This window comes from Centrocercus urophasianus, unplaced genomic scaffold, assembly GCF_019232065.1.
Source record: "Centrocercus urophasianus isolate 14NV4802_14NV808 unplaced genomic scaffold, USGS_Curo_1.0 seq_44, whole genome shotgun sequence".
NCBI lineage: Eukaryota > Metazoa > Chordata > Aves > Galliformes > Phasianidae > Centrocercus > Centrocercus urophasianus.
The window spans coordinates 2,797,239-2,814,724 of NW_024885022.1; the positions used below are offsets into that span (position 1 = coordinate 2,797,239).

Genomic DNA, 17,486 nt, shown 5'->3' on the forward strand with positions numbered 1-17,486 from the left:
CTAGAGGTTCTGGTGATGTGTCCCTTGCCACACAAATGCACCACCTTCTCCTGATACACAGCTTATCTGCAATATTTGGGAAAATCTAAGTCTTCAAGTTATGCAGGGTATGAAGCATTAACTTGGAAAAGCTGATTACCTTTCATATCACAGAGGTTGCTAAGGCTCTTCATCTACATGAAAGCTGTGTATGAGATTCCAAGCTTGTTGTGTTGAGTGATATGGTGCAGAGGGAAGATGGTTTCTCACAGTAGAACGTTTGTATTTGTTTGGTTTTATTTCAGAAGGAGGTGTTTAAATGGACATGATGGGTTTGCTGGGTTCAGACTAATCTTTTTAACATCTCTGTGCTTGAGGCTATTTATTTATTCATTTTTGTCGGTGTGTTTGGTTAGCTCCAGTAAACCTTACTGCAGCAGATTCTGAAATCCTTTTGAGGGTAATTTATCTTGTGGCCTAGGAAACTGGCAAAAGGTTTTATAGGTTTTGGATTTGATAAAGGATTCCAGCTTATCCAAAGGTGAGTTTTCCTGCCTATGCCCAGGCACTTTCATCTGTGTGGTGCTCAATTTCATTCCTAAATATTTATTACTGCAACTTAACTTTGAGCCATTAAGCCTTGGCTCTGTGAGCACCTGTTTGTCTTCCAGAGTTCATCTCTGTCTTTTGTCATCTTTACTGGCATCTTTTTGGAATGTAATATCTGCTCAGAAGATAAATAATTTCAGTGTAATTAACGGGTTCTAATTGTATGATTGTGTGGGTAGAAATTATATTTCTTGGATTTGTGGGTAAAATGTTGTAAAGTTAATCCTATGTATTTTATGCACCATTTCCATTATAAAATTATTATTTTATAATGGAAAACATGCTTCTCTTGAATTTGTGTAAGACTCCTTCCTGTGCTTCCCGTGCTTTCTGTCTTGAACTAGGCAACAGGAAAAATTCCCCTATGGCTGATTCAAATTCTCATCTAAGTTATCCTGGCAGGGGAGTTAGATGCTGCATTTTTATTTCTTGATTACTTGATTGATTCCTTTCTGATAACCATTTGATTTTACTCTGATGGCTTTTTAAGTTATCCTGACTTACAGTCAGTTATTCCTGACTTTTCCAGGCTCCAGTCTATGCTAGAAATTAATTGTTTGTATTTTTTTTCATCGAAGTTTACACGCAATTATTTTTGAGATTGTTATTGTTATTGATCTTGTTCTTTAAAAGAACTGATGGACTTCAAGCTTCGAAAATCCAACTCTGTTTAACTTTTTTTCATGTGGAGATGTGGGAGTCATGGGGAATCCGCCCTGAGCAAAGACTAGCAGATTTCCCCGGGGTTGTTCAGCACATCCTTGCACATGCACTGCATTTCACAGCAGCACATGGCCAGCAGCTGCCCTGCAGTTAGGACAGCATGGGAACTGTTTCTTCCAGAAGGGGATCCTCTGGGGACAGGGTTCAGTCTTGCAGCGGTTGTGTACCCAAATGCAAAGACTACCTATAATTATGAAAATCTTTGAATCATAGAATCATAGAATCATAGAATCGCAAGGTTGGAAATGACCTGCAAGATCATCCAGTCCAACCACCCTCCCATTCCCAGTACCACAAGCACTAACCCACCTCTCGTAGCTCCTCATCCAGGCGCCTCTTGAACACTGCCAGGGACGGCGACTCCACCACCTCCCTGGGCAGCCATTCCAGTGCCTGACCACCCTTTGAGAGAAAAAGTTTCTCCTAATGTCCAACCTAAACCTCCTCTGGTACAACTTCTGGCCATTTCTTTGGGTCCTACTATTTGGGAGAAGAGGCCAGACCCTTTTTCATCACAACCTCCCTTCAGGAAGTTGTAAATTAATTCTGCTTTAATTGAAGTACACATTCTTGTGGTAAAGCCTGCATTTTTGCAAAATCTTGCTGTGACTCCTCATACATTTAAGGCCTCTTGATGCTGCCAAGGAAGCAAGGTCTTCCATTCTGCAGTAAATTGTTCTCACCTGCATGTCTTTCATTGCTGTGATTTACTTGTTGAGATGCTGCGCAGTTGCACGGTCATGAGTCCTTCATTTTTTCAAGAGTCTGACATCGTTTAAAATAAATAAATAACAAGACAGCTCTTGAGATCTCCCTTTTATTTCTGGTGTTTTCTCCACTGAAAACTCCACTCTCTATCTGTTGTTTCAGGCCGTTAATATTCATCCTCAGGTGCTGCCATTCAGAGGAGCGGGTTGCGGCACAGGAAGGTTGCTGGGGCTGTTACACAACGGCTGGAGCCTGCAGTGGTTTTGAGAAACAGAGCGAGCTCTGACTCGAGCTGCGTGAGTGAGGAAGGCAGGGCTGTGCTCTCTGTTGCCTGCAGCAGCCATGTAACCTTTTTGTGACCTGCCCATGCTTTCCCCCTGATGAACAGAGGAAGGTGGCCATAAGAAATAACAGTGCTTTGGGCCTGACTCTTCCTCAGGATAAGTGATTTTTAGAGGTTTTTTTTCTCTGAGCAGAGCATGTCTAACTACTTGATTTCTGAGCAACCAAGCTGGATTCTTTCCCATCTGCTCCAGGGTTTGAGAATTTTTTTCATCCGTTTTGCAGATTTTTAATGCATTTCATGTGCTTACAAATGCCACTGTCATACTTGATAATAAAAATCCTTCCTCGTCCATATTCATAAGGAATGTTGTATCACTCTGGTAAATCTAATTTTTCTCTTAACGTGACCCCAGAATCTCTGAAGCATCTATATTTAGCCAAATGTTGTAACCCACATGCAGCGTTTTCCCCTGGAATCAGCTACTGTGTCACTGTGAGAGATCTTTAAGCATTCATGGGTGCATATTTATTTTGAAGCAAAATAGTAAATAGCTGGAGATTAGAAAAAGAAATGCTGTACCAACACGGTACTTTGAGTCTGAAAAATGCTTTAAATAGTGTCATCCTAATTTTGTAACAAATTTAGAATCAATTAAGTTAATTATGGAAAGAGAAAGCAGAGGACTGATGTGTTGCAGCTCTGTTAATCACACTGGCTTGCACTTAATCACACAGTTTCACGTTAATCGCATAACTCTGCATTTACATTCTTTTATCATCCATGAGGACCGCTGTGTTTCATGCAGAATCCATTTCAGGCACTACTGAAATGCAGTTTCCTTTTGAGGGATGTAGCAAGTGTTTCCCAGTGCGTAGCAACACTGACAACAGCTGAGAACGGGGAGAGAAGAATATATCAACTGGTAAATGGAGAAGAAAGTTAAGAAAGGTAGAACGTAAGAACTTGAGATTATTCTTCCTCCTAGGAAAAAACATGCTGTGATCAATGCCTGGGACTAACAAGATTTAGCTTTGGTACTTGTGTGAAAATGTAGCATCTCCAATGGGCTCCTAGCAACCAGCTGAAGTACTGGGATTAATTTAAATTTGAGGAAACAATGGCATCTACTGAATAGCTAATACAGTTTCTTGCAGCATCCAGGATTTCCATTGCAGTTATCAATCACAGTATATGTAATATATATATATATAGTGCATCAAATTCAACATTCAAAGACACATGATTTTTATTCCTAGCTTTGTTCCTTTTAATATTTCCTCTGTCCTCTTATTAATTTGCGTATTATGAAATTTTCTTGTAGAGCCTTTAGTCTTCACAAACAGAAGCAAGTGGGCTACCTAACAAAAGAGTTATCCTGATAGGAGTAGCATCATTATTTAGGCAACCTTTCATTTCGGTTCATTTCATGAGCTTTCTTTGCCTTAGCACTGTTTCACAGCCTGGAAATGCCTCAAAAAACCACTTCCTTTCATTTTCTTCACCTTTTCTGCAGTGCTGTAGGAATCATAACAGTGATGAACATCACATGGATGAATTAGTATGAGTCACATAGATATTACAATGGAGGGGGCATTAGAAGACCAGGAACACTCATACAGACGTCTTCTTTTTGCTAAAACTTTATCACGCCACATTACATCTGCCTAGTTTATTATTCAAACACTTTATTTGCAGAATTGTTAAATAAGTAAAAGGACCTGACAACAGAAAATGTTTATTCCTCAAACATCCTTCCAGACTATCTATCTATGACCTCTCAATTTATGAAGCTGTAACTGGTGCTGCTGCCCCTGCTGTCTGTAGTGCATCCCATTCTAGGGTGCTGGTCCATCCCCTGCGTGTGCCTGGGGAGAACTGCTGGTGCAACTGGGGCAGTACAGGGGGAATCCATACAGATTAAGCTGACTAATTAAGCTTTTCGTGTTTTCAGACTGAAAAGCTCTCAAAGGTCCTTTCCTTCCCAGTACTTGTACCTTAAGCATTTCTTCATTGAGGACGATGCAGATTCCACTGTGACCCCACAAAATCATCTTAAATTGATCGCTTTCAACCAGTCATAGAGTTTCTCTGGAAAGCTGAGGGCTGAGAAGATGCTGGCTTTGTCTTTGGTCTTTTCAGAAGAAGTATGAGGTAAAAGTTTGATTTCCTCTTCATCAGAAAAAGTTAGAGAATCCTTTTCTTCCTTTATCCATGCTGCTGCAGCATCATCCCAAGCTGTTCCTTGATGCTATCCGGGGGGAACAGCAGAAGGGGAGCCTGAGGGCTCAACAAGCTCCTCTGGATCAGAAGCAGAAGACATTTCTGATCCAGGTGGCTCAATTTTAATTTCTCTTTTTTCAGTTTGGTGGAAGTTCTCATGCAGAGACACTTCTGCATGTCTTTGCTCTGCCAGTTGGCAAGCAACATCCAACAGAGAGAGCGTCCATAGGAGGTCTGCATGATAGGAAAGGGTCTGGAGGGCAAGGAGCACCTAAGGTGCCTTGCTTTGCTCAGCCCAGAGCAGAGGAGCTGATGGGAGGCCTGATGGTGGCTGCAGCTCTGCTCTGTGTGACAGCAACAGGGCAGAGGGAATGGCATGGAGCTGTGCCAGGGGCGGTGTGCATTGCAGTGATTATGGCCCTGAGCTGCTGGAGCTCAAGGAGCATTTGAGCAACACTCTCAGACAAAGGATTTGAGTTTTGGGTGTTCCATTGTGGACCCAGGAGCTGTACTTGATGATCCTTATAGATCCCTTCCAACTCAGGATATTCTGTGCTTTTTAACTTCAGTGGCAACAGGATAGATCATAAAATAATTCAAGGTGTTTGTCTCTTGCCTCTGGGATAGTTATTATGAATTAAGACAGCTGATTGCTTGAGTATATAATATGTATTAAATAAAGCTTTTCCTGCTTTATTTTCCTGCAACATTTATGAAGTCAGAAGAGGTTTGTGTGAGGTACATGATAATGATTTCCTTAACATCATGGCTCAGATCTCAGTCCAAACTGAGTTCTTCACATTGTGAAAGTCTGATTAAACTTGGAAAATTTAGGTAGATTAAAAAAAAAAAAAACAACAAAACCCTTTTTGCTTAGTTTAATGTATTGACTGGTACTTTATGATTGCATTGGTGGAAACTTTTTTGAAGTAAAAATATTTTTCAAGGAGTCTTAAGATTAAAATAAGCTAACTAACAAATCCCGAAAGGTTAGATATTCCTGAAGTACATGAGACTCAGGGGATCAAATCTTCAATCAGATGTACTGCATCAGCTGATATTAATTTATGACAAACCACCCAGATGTGGGAGACACTGACTCTTGAAGAGGCCACAGAACTCTCCCATTTGGAATAAGCTGGCATACAGTGCAGTCAATTTGGCTTTATCAGTTTCCTTGAGGCTAACACGAGAGGAATGAGAACTGATAAGGATGTGTTTCTGGATCAAAACAGCAAGTGTGGATGACCTGGAACTCCGCTCTGTTTGTTTTGTGTTGGTTTTGGTTTGGTTTGAGTTTTTTAAGGGAGGAGGGAGGAAGAGTTCTTGAGTTCTTGTTGGTTTGTTTTAAATTTAGGTTAACTCTAATCCCATGAATTGAACACCTGTGTGAGGCTGGGAGTTGTGCTCCCAGAGCACTCCCACAGTTTTGTTTCATCCACAAGCACCATCAGTGGCATTGATTGGGAGATCTACTGCACAAATGCTGTCCTGGTCTCAGCTACATATATACCGTGCACATACATGTATTTGTATATTTACAAAATTATACATACACACCCAAATATATATACATATTTTTGTGTCTGTGTAGGTATATTGTCCATGGATGCCTCATTCCCTGCATTCCTTGTGCAGGCTTGCAGCACTGCAGTTAAAGTGAGCATCATAGGCATGCGAGGTAGAAAAGTGGTGATACAAATATCTTGCTCTAGAATGATGACTTACAGTACAGTTTTATCTTGTAAAAGTAAGCTGTTTAATGATAAACTTCTCCTGTGACTGAAAGTCAGTACAGTGGCTCCACTCCAATATTTGCAAAGACAAACATTTTATTACTGCTAGAATACTTGTTGTTCTTCTGAGTGGAAAAGACATTCTCTGCCGAAAGGCAGCAGATGCTGCTTATTTAGAAGGAAAGTGGGAGCCAGAGAACTGCAGCAGTAGTTACAATTCATGAACAAGGTCGGGATTAGTTAATTTGGTGAAGCCCAAACTAATTATAACACTAACGATTGAGTACATTTTCCCTCATGGAGAAAAAGCTTAACTGACAGCTTCTTAAAATCTCTTCTCCACAGTTTAAGGATACAAACCAGCTGCAGAATAAGCAACTTGCAAGTTTCCAAGTACAAGAAGGGACTTTACCCCTTAAACACAATTGGATAAAGGGTATGTCACGATCCCTTTGACTCATAGCATTATTTTTTTATTTTCTTTTCCTCCCCTAATCCCCACAACACACTGTGTTTTTTTAACACTCTTAGCAATCTCATTGTCTGTACTCTGAGATGAGCATTAGGAAAAGTTTAATAGACTGAATCTTACAGTACACAGTTTGGTATAAATTTTATAATTTTACTCAGGTAAACTGTAAAAGAGGAAAACATTGAACAACTTTCACGGCTTCTAATTGTCAGCTGTGTTGGACCTTGTGCTGTGGAGTGTATTAAATCAGTTAGCGTATTATTTTACTGCAACAGTAGATGAGAACGTTCTTAATATGATCATTTATTTCCCTGGAAACCATAGTCTTCCTGGGAGCTGCTCTCTTCAAGTACATCTTGCATGAAATAAGCTGGACAGTAGAATTCAGCTTCAAGAAAGAGCTGAGACATGGATGGAAGCACAGGTACTTATATAGGTATTTTGGATCAGGAGGAGGTCTATAATGCTCCTTTATTATAATAATTTAGCATCATGTGCAGAAAAATAATTTGCCCAACATAGGACAGGTGCACGTCCTCTCTTTTTTGTCTTTTTATAGCCATCTCTTCTGTGTAGCCTGGTAGCCCGTATTCAATGTCTTCTACTGTTAATCCCACAGACACTGAAGGGTACTGTGTGATTAAACCTATGATCTTGCTCAGTCAGGTGAATCTTGAAGTTATCTGAAATATATATCTCAGCAGCCTGTGAGATATTTGCCTTTATAATTTCAGTTATTGCATTAAACAAGCTCCTCTGCTATTACTATGCATGGACTGATCTTCCTTAGTCACAAACAATGTCTCTAAACATTTAAATAAAAAAACAGGATATTTTTAAAGACACCCAAGAGTATTATGTGTTTCCTGAAGTACTTGTAACCTCTTTCATTACCTTTGGGTGATTAATACATCTGTATTCCTAGACATACTCTTTATATACGTGAACAAAATGGTATGGATGTGGTGCATTTCTCATCTGTTAGCTGCAGCCAAAGGTTACATTTGTATTTATAAATGCCTATAGTTCTGCTTGCCGTTATGGTTCAATTTGTGAAAAGCATTCCTTATGGAAGAATGTAAGAAAAATCATTTTAAAAATGTCTTTGTTAAGAAATTACATACTGCAGAAGCTATTTTACACAGCTGAAAATTTCAAGAATAGTATTTGATTAAGAAATGAATCAATAAATCTAATCATGCCACACACTTACAGAATTGTCCACAGCAAGTTCTGATTTCCTTATTTTGCTCCAGGATCTTCAAACTGAATTTTAATTTCTTGCTATAAGAACTGTGACAGCTTGAGTAGCTATGATAGACAGTATTAAGCAGTCACTGCCATATGCATCATTTTATTTCTGGAAGTGAGAGAGAAACTAATCCTACCTCTTTCTCTCACATATTCAGATTCCCAAGTCTAATCACACCAGTGTAATAATCAAGATTGGCCCCTTATATGTATTTGTACTCTCTCACACATGCTTTTCTAGTTCTTTGTGTTGTTCAGTTGTTGTTGCTGAGGGAGAATTATATTCATGGGAGCTCTGGAAGTGTAATTTTCTATTTTCTATCACTTTGTGATTTTTTTTTTTATCCCTCTCAATGTATCGAAAATGTATTTTTACCAAATCCTGAGTTCATTCACGTTGATCATGCTGGCATTGTCCTCTGGCTCATTGTTTATACAAATAAAGACCACTAAAAGATATAAGAATGTGACTGCAGTTGATTGGGGACTTCAGGAGCACCTCTCACTGTGAGGGCTTTGGAAAAGTAGTGTTCTTTTCTGCCATTTCTTCTCTGTCATTAGGAGATATGCTGACTTTTCCTGACAACTTTTTGCATGGAAACTCTATCTATGAGAGAGCTCTTAAATCTGTTGATTTTGCCAAGTAGAATAGAACAGGACTGCTGTTTGCTTGGCAAAGAAAGAACTTCATTGCAAAGTGCGCCTAACTGTGCTCTGGGTGCTGTGGATCCAAGCAAAACACACCAGTTTCCGTGCTCAGCAGCTCTGAGCGATGTCCAGGGGAGTTGCCAGGGAAAGGGCTAATTCTGGGGTCTCATCCCTAAACCTTGCAGGAGAGAGTGGGGCCGTGTTTGCTTGCAGCATCTCTAGCAAAATCTAGATGTCAAAATGTGAGCATTTTATGCTACCGTGGCTTGTAGACCTTGCTAACACTGGCATTAATTTAGAGCCTTCTTTAACTTTTGCCTGTTATTTTAAAGTCCTGTTTAATTTGTACTATTTCTCCAACCTCAGTTATCTGCATCAGCATGGTTATTTTCTTCCTTGGTACTGAAATAATGTCTAAATCATTTCAAGTACCCGGTGACCATGACTTGGGATGAGCATGAAGAAATGATGCACATAAACTCCTGAGAACAAGCTTATCCTTAGCTGCTATCAATGAGAAATGTACAAAAATGCTATGTAAGATGAGCTCCTTCAGAATACTTTAGGTTTTTTGACCATGAGTAATGCAAAAATGTTGAATAATTCTAAAATACCACGAGATGGGAAGCTGGTAACTTTTCAGAAGTATTTACTAGTATTGTGCTAGTCAAAGCTACCACGTTATGCTACGTTAGTTGTAATTTTTATAAAGCTTGTCTTGGGGAATTTGTGATTGTTATGAAATGTCCTCAGATTCTTTCAATAAGTAAAATAATTCTCTCATGAATCAGTGAGTTTTTGAAAAAGCTATTTTGAAAAAACGAATGAAAGAAACGCCTGGGTAACATAAATGATTTCCTGAGTTTTCAAGTTTCAAGAATAAGTCTATGGGATCTATCTAATTTTTCATATACCTGGGACATAATTTTCTCAATTATTGGGAATGGAGACCTAATTATCATTCCACCTACAGGGGAGTGAATTCACCTGGAAGTATCAGGTCACTTCCTCTTGCTTTGGATGAGGGTGGAGCAGAAAGCTTTGGCACAAGATGAAAAGTAACTCATTAGCAAATGCTGCCATGTCAGGCACTTCACTGGTATTTAGCTTGCAATGTATTCGTGCTTCATGAAGAAACAGTGAATTCCTCCACAGATGAGCATCAACCTGGCAAATGTTTTGCAAAGTATGAGGTGAAATGTTCTTCGTGTTCTTCATTGCTATGTGTGGCATGACATGAAACTGTCTAACAGGTGGTGAGATATTCTGCTGGCAAGCCACCAAACCACGGTGGGAACTCTTGATTTTGCTTCCAAGGGTTTTACTCTCAGTCCTGTAGTGAAGATTGCCCTGAGCAATCAACAAGGAAATCCTGTCTTGACTGGGCATCAAGGAGCCTCTGGGTAGACAATAACTGCACTTCTGTGCTGGACCAAAGGTTAGCATTTTGTTTAGCCTCAGACAACTCCTTTATCAAGGAGTAAGAATATCTGTGAAAATGCCACAGCTCAGACTGGAGGAGAAAGTCAGGTTTAGGCATCTGTATTGCTGCATTCAGCATATGGATTAATTTAGCAGCCAAAGGGGTAAGATACAAAAACATGACTAGCCTTGCATATGTAACAATGAAAGTTCACCTGTTAACTAGCTGAGGCTGCACAATGAGAAACCTGTGAGCTCCATTATTACCCATGTCAGAGTGGCTGAGCTTTTGCTTCTGCCATCATGGCTGTGGTCACGGATGTTTTTGTCATTCGAGGCCTAGGAATGTGGATTGAATCTTACTGCAGAGTGGGAAATGGAGCCATTTCTCCTGATCTCGCAGACAGCGGATAGAAAAGCACATTGTGTCAAAATGAAATATCTCTCTTAAGTATTTTTTTTGCCTTTCCCTTTGCAGAAAATTTATTAATTTTTGAAACTTTTTCTCTGGTTCTTTGTCCAGATTTTAGAAGTCACGTTCTCTTGTAAATTGACCTTTATTTGCCTTTTTTTTAAAATTGGAATTAACCTGGAGATGCCTGTAAAGTTATTGAATGGAATTTACAGACTTAATATAAACCTGCTGTGGAGACATTATGTTTTAATACTAACTCTTTATCTATTTAATGTCAAAATCCATTTCTCTTGTTATAAGTTGGTTCTGTTCGGTGAGTTTAATCAAAACCAGTAGAAATTGTTGTTCTTGACTCTTGGAAATAAGTACAGAAAATCAGGTACTGCAATGCAAGTAGAATGGGAAATAACCTGAAGAGCATCATTACTTAAAGTGGAAGGCAAGTTTCTTTATGAATTCTTTGATCCACTGAAAGCATACCATCAGAGCTAAAAAGAATAAAATAGGAATCTGCTATATATATCCAGTTGAACTAGACAGGGGAAGAATGCCTGCGCGTTTTTAAATTCAAGGTCTGTCGTATTGAACGTGATCTTTATTTTGGCTTTGTTACTGAAAAGCTTTTTGCTTGATTATTTTTTGACTGCCATTAGACAGACAGATAAAACATCATTAAATACTTGCTGCAATGAATCCAGAGCAACTGTTCTGAGTCTGTAAAGGACAAAGTTGTCTTTTTCAAGGTAGAATTTAAGTGCATAAATATGAAAGCAGAACTGAGGTAACCACAGATAAATTGCAATTTTATCTTTGAAATCTTTCTTCTTGACCCAGGAAAAGCTTAATTGGTTTAGAGATAACAGAATGCTGCTGCTGAGGACTACAATAGGGTAAACAAATTTCCATGTGCAAGGGTGAGCTTCAGTAGCACTGTTGTACAGAAGACAGGTTTTTTAGTTGTATTGCAGCTTTTTCCAGAATAAATAATTTTTCACTGAATGTCACTGTAGTTGATTTCAATGTTCTATTTGCAGGAGCTCAAAAATTAGTTTTGGGGAAAAAAGGAAGTTGTTTATAGGCATTCTACTCCTTTTTTTTTTTTTAACATATTTGGATCATTAAATTGTTGTGAATAGTAATTCTTCTACAGCTGGTTTGATGCTACTTCTTATGCTTTGAAAATACAATGAAAAAAGTTTTGAATGGCTGCTTTAACTTTTCTCTCATAGTTTCTGAGGACCAGAATTTTCAAGTAAATAGTGAAATAACTAGCTGGTCACTGGGTAAATTTAAATTGGAAGATAAGTTGTAAAATCATGGGGTTTTGTGTAGGATCTTCAAGCAAATCAAGATAAGTACTGCCTTGTCTTCAATACAATGAAAGGAAAGTATCAGATACTCTCTGCTTTGAAAAGTTTGCAGCCCAAATAGGGGAAAAAGTGAATAGAGGACTGATAAAATGAAGTTATAACATGAGCTGAGTGAATGGTTGTCAGAGTGGGAAGTGTTTCTTGTTAGTACTTATTGTAGAGTGTGCACTAACGGAAAATACCTGCTCAATAGAAGGTGTAGAGGATAAACCATAAGGGAACAGGGAAGTGAAGGAGCTGGTAAGGAAGAGGGAAATAAAATGTCCTTGGCCTGGATGTACAGATAGGACGTACAGGTCTGAAATACTTGTCCAAGTACTTTCAACTAGATGAGTAAGTTTAGGCAGAAGTAATAGCAACTGACAGGATGCTTTATTAATTCAGCAGAACAGTACTTTTATTTATGTGGGATGCAGTAAAGGATGTGGAAATTCAGCCAAGGACGTTATTGCTAATTGTGCAGACAGTTAAATTTAGCTCCTGTTCAACCAAAGAAGTGATCAATCTTTTCAAGAAATACAAACATCAATAGCTGGAGAAGGGCATACATATTGTCTTTTTGTTCTCTCTTCCTCTTTTATTCTGTACAGGTCTAAACACAGCAAATTTCTGTAGTAAGAAACTCCTCCTCATAGGAGGAAGTCCAAGAAGTTAAGATGCTTGTCTGCATTTGCTACCCTTCTGTAACTAACTTTCTCTGAAGTTGGTGAAGAAGTTACTTGCTCTTACTGTACTTCAGTTCCTCAGTGGTAAAGTGAGCAATAAATGAAATATCAAACTCACAGCTTCTCAATGCTCATTTTTCTGTTATAGGTTACCTTTAATGTAATGCTTTCCTTTTAATTCCTCATTTGGTTTCTTACTTTTTTTTCTCCCCTGTTTTTTTTTTTTAACCTTTCTTTCTATTTTGTTTTTCTCTTTAAACTGCCTCCCATGAAGGTCATCCACCATGCCCCTTCCCACGTTCTCTACCTGGATGCCCTTCCCTGTTAGGCTGGTTGCATGGAGCACACAGGAAAACTAGTTCCATGGCTTGCCTCTCCAGAGTTTAACTTTTTAAGTACACTGCAGGTGTGCTGTGCTAGGCTTTCACTTTCAGTAGGTATGCATACCTTTCAGAACACATGTGGAGAGTGATGAGCCACCCTTCCAGCTGGGAGGGTTTGTAGCATTAAACTCCATGCAAGTCCCCAGAGACAAGCAGGAAAAAGTGCTTAGCAACGCTTTGCCACTGCTCTTAACATTTCTTCTTTTCTCACCAGCAAAACAAGCCTCCAGAACTCCGAAGTTTGTCTTTCAGTCTCCTTAAATTCCTACGGACCAGCTAAGCTGTACTGCTCAACTCACAGAATCCACTTAGGCAGAACAATAGCCACCCATCATGTTAAATGTTGCAAAGGTGCCTAGTTACAGTACAGCAAGTTTTCTGAGTGCAAGAAGGAACGATTAGTGAGAAACGGTCTAGCACTGTGCTGCACTGCAATGTGAGGTCTGTGCTCTCTGTAAAGCACTTTCTGGCTTTAACCATAATGACCGAGCGCTGATGTAGAAGTCTGCCTGTGGTGTTACTGTGAGAAGAATTATGGTGTTTATTTTGCAGCCCTCTCTAGAGCTTTCTAACATAATCTGGTCAATGATGTACAGTTAGATTCTGTAATTTGCAGAAAAGTTGTTATAATCACCTCTCATAGCATAATGTTCACATTTGTCATTCAGGCTGTGTAGAAAGATCACATTTCCCTCTTTCAATTTCATTTAAGAGAACATATCTTATCATAGCATTTTATGCTTGTCTGGTTATTATTTAGCACTCTTCCCATTTGTTACATAATTGCTTCTATATATTGTAGTATTTTACAGCACTCAAAGCACCAGCAAACAAAATCTGACTTAAAATTAGCAAAAGAAAAGCAGCCATGAGAAAGTGAATATTCATGCAAACAGCAAATCCCTAACCTGACTTTAACAAGGACAGGACTGTCATTAGGAAAAATCCAGCAGGGATTTAAAACCTGAATACACCACACCAGAAGATGATTGAAACAGTTTGCTAGGTTCTGCAAGGATGTTCAGAATTGCCACTGCACAATTGCTTTGTATCCTCCCTAAGTATCTTCTCCTGGGAAGGCTGGAAGAGGTTGGTAGGTCATACAGGTACTTAGTCTGACCTGTAGAGTACTTTTCGTGCTCTTCCATGCTGGTGAGCACTTGGTTCCACTTCCATCTTTTAGGCCATATATCATGTATTAGTGATGTTCAGTATATGACTTTTCTTTTTGTCTCCATGCAGCAGAAATTGTCATCTATTAGGACAGCAGTGGTGAAGTTGCATTCCTCCACTAAATATATTTTCCCAAATTGCAGTTTGCTTTGAGGCTTATCTTCTACGATGTGATCCACCACATCCAGACTTCAGCAGTAAAATTTAACTGGAGGTGGTGGGTAAATAAGGGCTATTATACCCGGTATAAGACAAGCCCTAACAGGGGACAGGGAAACAAATGGAAATGCAATAATAGAGATACAGCAAACATTGCACAGCAATGAGAATTGACTGCAGAATGTTGAATGATCAGGAATTCTCTCTGCATCATAAATACTGTAAGTGTGCAGGGACAAATAGAGTGATAACTACAGATCAGCTAGCATTGACCTGAAAACCTGAACTAAGTGTCATCATTTCTTACAGTAAGTAATGATAATGATCCAGACTGCAGGTAACGGAGGAAGAAGAGAGAGTGATCAAAGAAGGGTGAGGATTGTTCTGTATGGAGAAGGCTCAGGGGAGAGCTCATTGTGGCCCTCTGGTACATAAAGGAGCCTAAAGGAAAGATTCTTTACCAAAGAGGGTAGAAATAGGGCAAGGGGCATTGGGTTTAAACTGAAAGAGAGGATTTAACTTGGATATTAGGAGGGCATTCTTCACTATGGCATGTGCTATTCGTCCAGCCTTGGTGTTTCTTTTACAGGTTGTAGAAGAGAAAAATGTTAAGTTTAAAGCAGTGCTGTAGAACAGTGATGTAGGTGCATGAGTTTGCTTCTGCTGAGGTCCTGAGCCATTTGCTGCTCTCAAAAGATGTACGGCAGTGACTTTTGGTCTTTAACTCAAAAGTGTTTGTTTTGCTGGGGTTGTTCTGTAATATCCTTACTTAAGAGTACTTTTGGCAAGTTAGATTATCTTAATGTTTTCAAGCTTTTAAGTCCTGAGAATTTCTGATGAAGACTTGTCCTGGGTATTCCTATCTGAGCAAACCTGTCTTTACACCTTAAGTGGTTTGGAACACGTTGGTTGTTCTTTAAGAATATCACAGCTCCTTATTAGCGTTGGTTCAGATCTGAAAATCACTATTTCCCTCCCCTTCCCTGCAGTACCATAGTTTGGGAAACTTCTGTAAAGAAGGATGGATAAGCCCTTCAGAATGACTGCCTCAGCAGCTATTATAACACTGTCATCCTTGCCACAAGATATGAGTTTTCAATATAATCAAGTGTCAAACTCAATCCTATCAGTAAGTTTTTCTATTATATTAATGTCCTTTCTTTGACATGTTGGAGACACTTAGCAATATTTACTTCACAGTCCTTACAGAATTCATCATTTTAATTCAAGATCAGCCAATTATTGCAGCTTTTTTTTCTAGCAGTTCAGATCTTCATAGATCTGAAATTTATTGATTTTGGTATATGAAGGTGCTTAAATGACTTAAAATGGAAATTGTCAAGTCTCATGTTTTCCAAAATGGTAACTGAAGTTGCAACGTCCTCACATGGAAATATGCAAATGAAAATATTAATAAATGGTATCAGATATGGTTGATGTACTTACACAAATTATGTGTATTGAATCTGTCATTTATCTGTCTCAATACTGTATTACCAGACCATTAATCAGTACATGTATTCATTCAACAGAATCAAGGTTTACCATCAGACCAAATTTAGCTTTTGCCTTCATTCTCAATACCAATACAAATACATTTTAGATCCTTAGCACAATTCAGTGCATCGTGTGGTCCGTATTGTATCACATTTGTAAATTACAGTTAAATCAGGAAAAAACAGAGCAACTGTTTCAAGTTCTGCTAATTAAATGAAATATGTGCAACATTTTTGCCTATTTTCTTTTTAGATAGGGAGGTCAAGTTTACCAAATATTTTAAGCATTCTTCAGAAAACTACAGAATAGTTGACTGTAGAATGTTTCATGAGATTCACAGAATCATAGGACCACCAAGGTTGGAAAAGAGCTCTAAGATCATCCAGTCCAACCGCCCATCTATCACTGATATTTCCTACTAACCCATGTCCCTCGGTACGACATCTCCAGTTCATATCTACTTCTTCAACTTTTATTTTTCTCTGTATACTTTTCAATAGGCTGTTCATTGATGGGTGTTCTGAAACCTAGTCCTAAGCATTCTTTCTCTGTGTGGGCATGCTAAGAAAAAAAGTGCACTAGCTACCTATCCTGGACTCTCTGAGTCCATGTCTCATTCTAGCCCTTCTGGGCCATGAGATTCTCAGCAACAGCTTTGGTTCTTCTGCTTGTTTGCAGAAGCCAGCTTCTAACACCATCTCTTACTCCAGCTTACTTTCATCTACGTAGCTGAAAATAGGAAGAATTTAAAAGTCAGAGATGAGAGTAAAGCAACGTAGAAATTCTGTAAGGGATTGGTTGTTTAAACCTTGTGCTATTGGACCCGAGCATCCATTTGGAGACATAAATGTGTGCTGTGAATATAAAGATAAAAGAATTTATCACGACAAGTTTTTTTTGCCCTGGTTTGTTACATATGCTGTGAATCTCTCTGACTCTAATTAATGTGCCCGCTACTTGTTCCTGTGTTCACAGCTTGAATGTCTTGGTTCAGTGAGGGGGTTTACCTGGCAGCCAGCACTTTGAAAGCAAACATGCAATTGTCAGGGAGCCATTTGGTGCAGATCAAAGCCACGCTGCAGCTGGGGGCATACTGTTGGACTCACTGGTGACAGCAAGCTATGGGTACTCCTGTGATTATTTGAAATGTTAAATTAAATGATTCCTCTGTAAAGCCGACTGTTATACTTGTTTTATAAAAGGGTTGGTGATGAGAACACGTGAGATCTTGGGGACTTAAAAGCAAGCCAAAATGCCCAAATGAGCCATGGGAATGAAAACTTAAAACATGACTATGGTCAGAATTTTTTTTTCTTTTTCTGATTTCATTCTTTCTTTCTGCTGTACATACGTCAAAACTCCCTTGAAGTCCCACATGCCGGGTGCACAGGTCACATTGCATCAGCTTTTTGATCATCTTTAACTCTGGTTTCCATGATAGCAATGCTCTCTGCACCTTTGTGCATTCTGGCTTTTACGGCTCCAGGCAGACTGGAGTTTAAATTCAAATGAAATGACACAAAGTATGCCAGGACTGGGGCTGTTTATATGTTTATTCATGGTGTCAGCTAGTGTGGATTTTTTACATTGATTGTTGTTGTTTGATTTGTTTTCTTTGTTTGCTTGCTTGCCTTTTCCGTGAAAATAGAAAAGTTGGTTGCTTTGTCTTGGGAGAGCAAACTCAATATCACTCTCTGAGATGGTTTATTCCACTGGCAGTGTTCTATGAAGCTTGGGTGCTTTTTTTAACAAGGGTAAAATCTATTTTCT

At 39.0% G+C, this 17,486-nt stretch overlaps 1 protein-coding gene across 4 annotated transcripts in view; it reads left to right on the forward strand.

Annotated features, from left to right (window-relative positions):
• The window catches only part of AMPH (amphiphysin), a 103,031-nt gene that overhangs the window by 24,866 nt on the left and 60,679 nt on the right, over positions 1–17,486 (forward strand). The window lies entirely within an intron of this gene.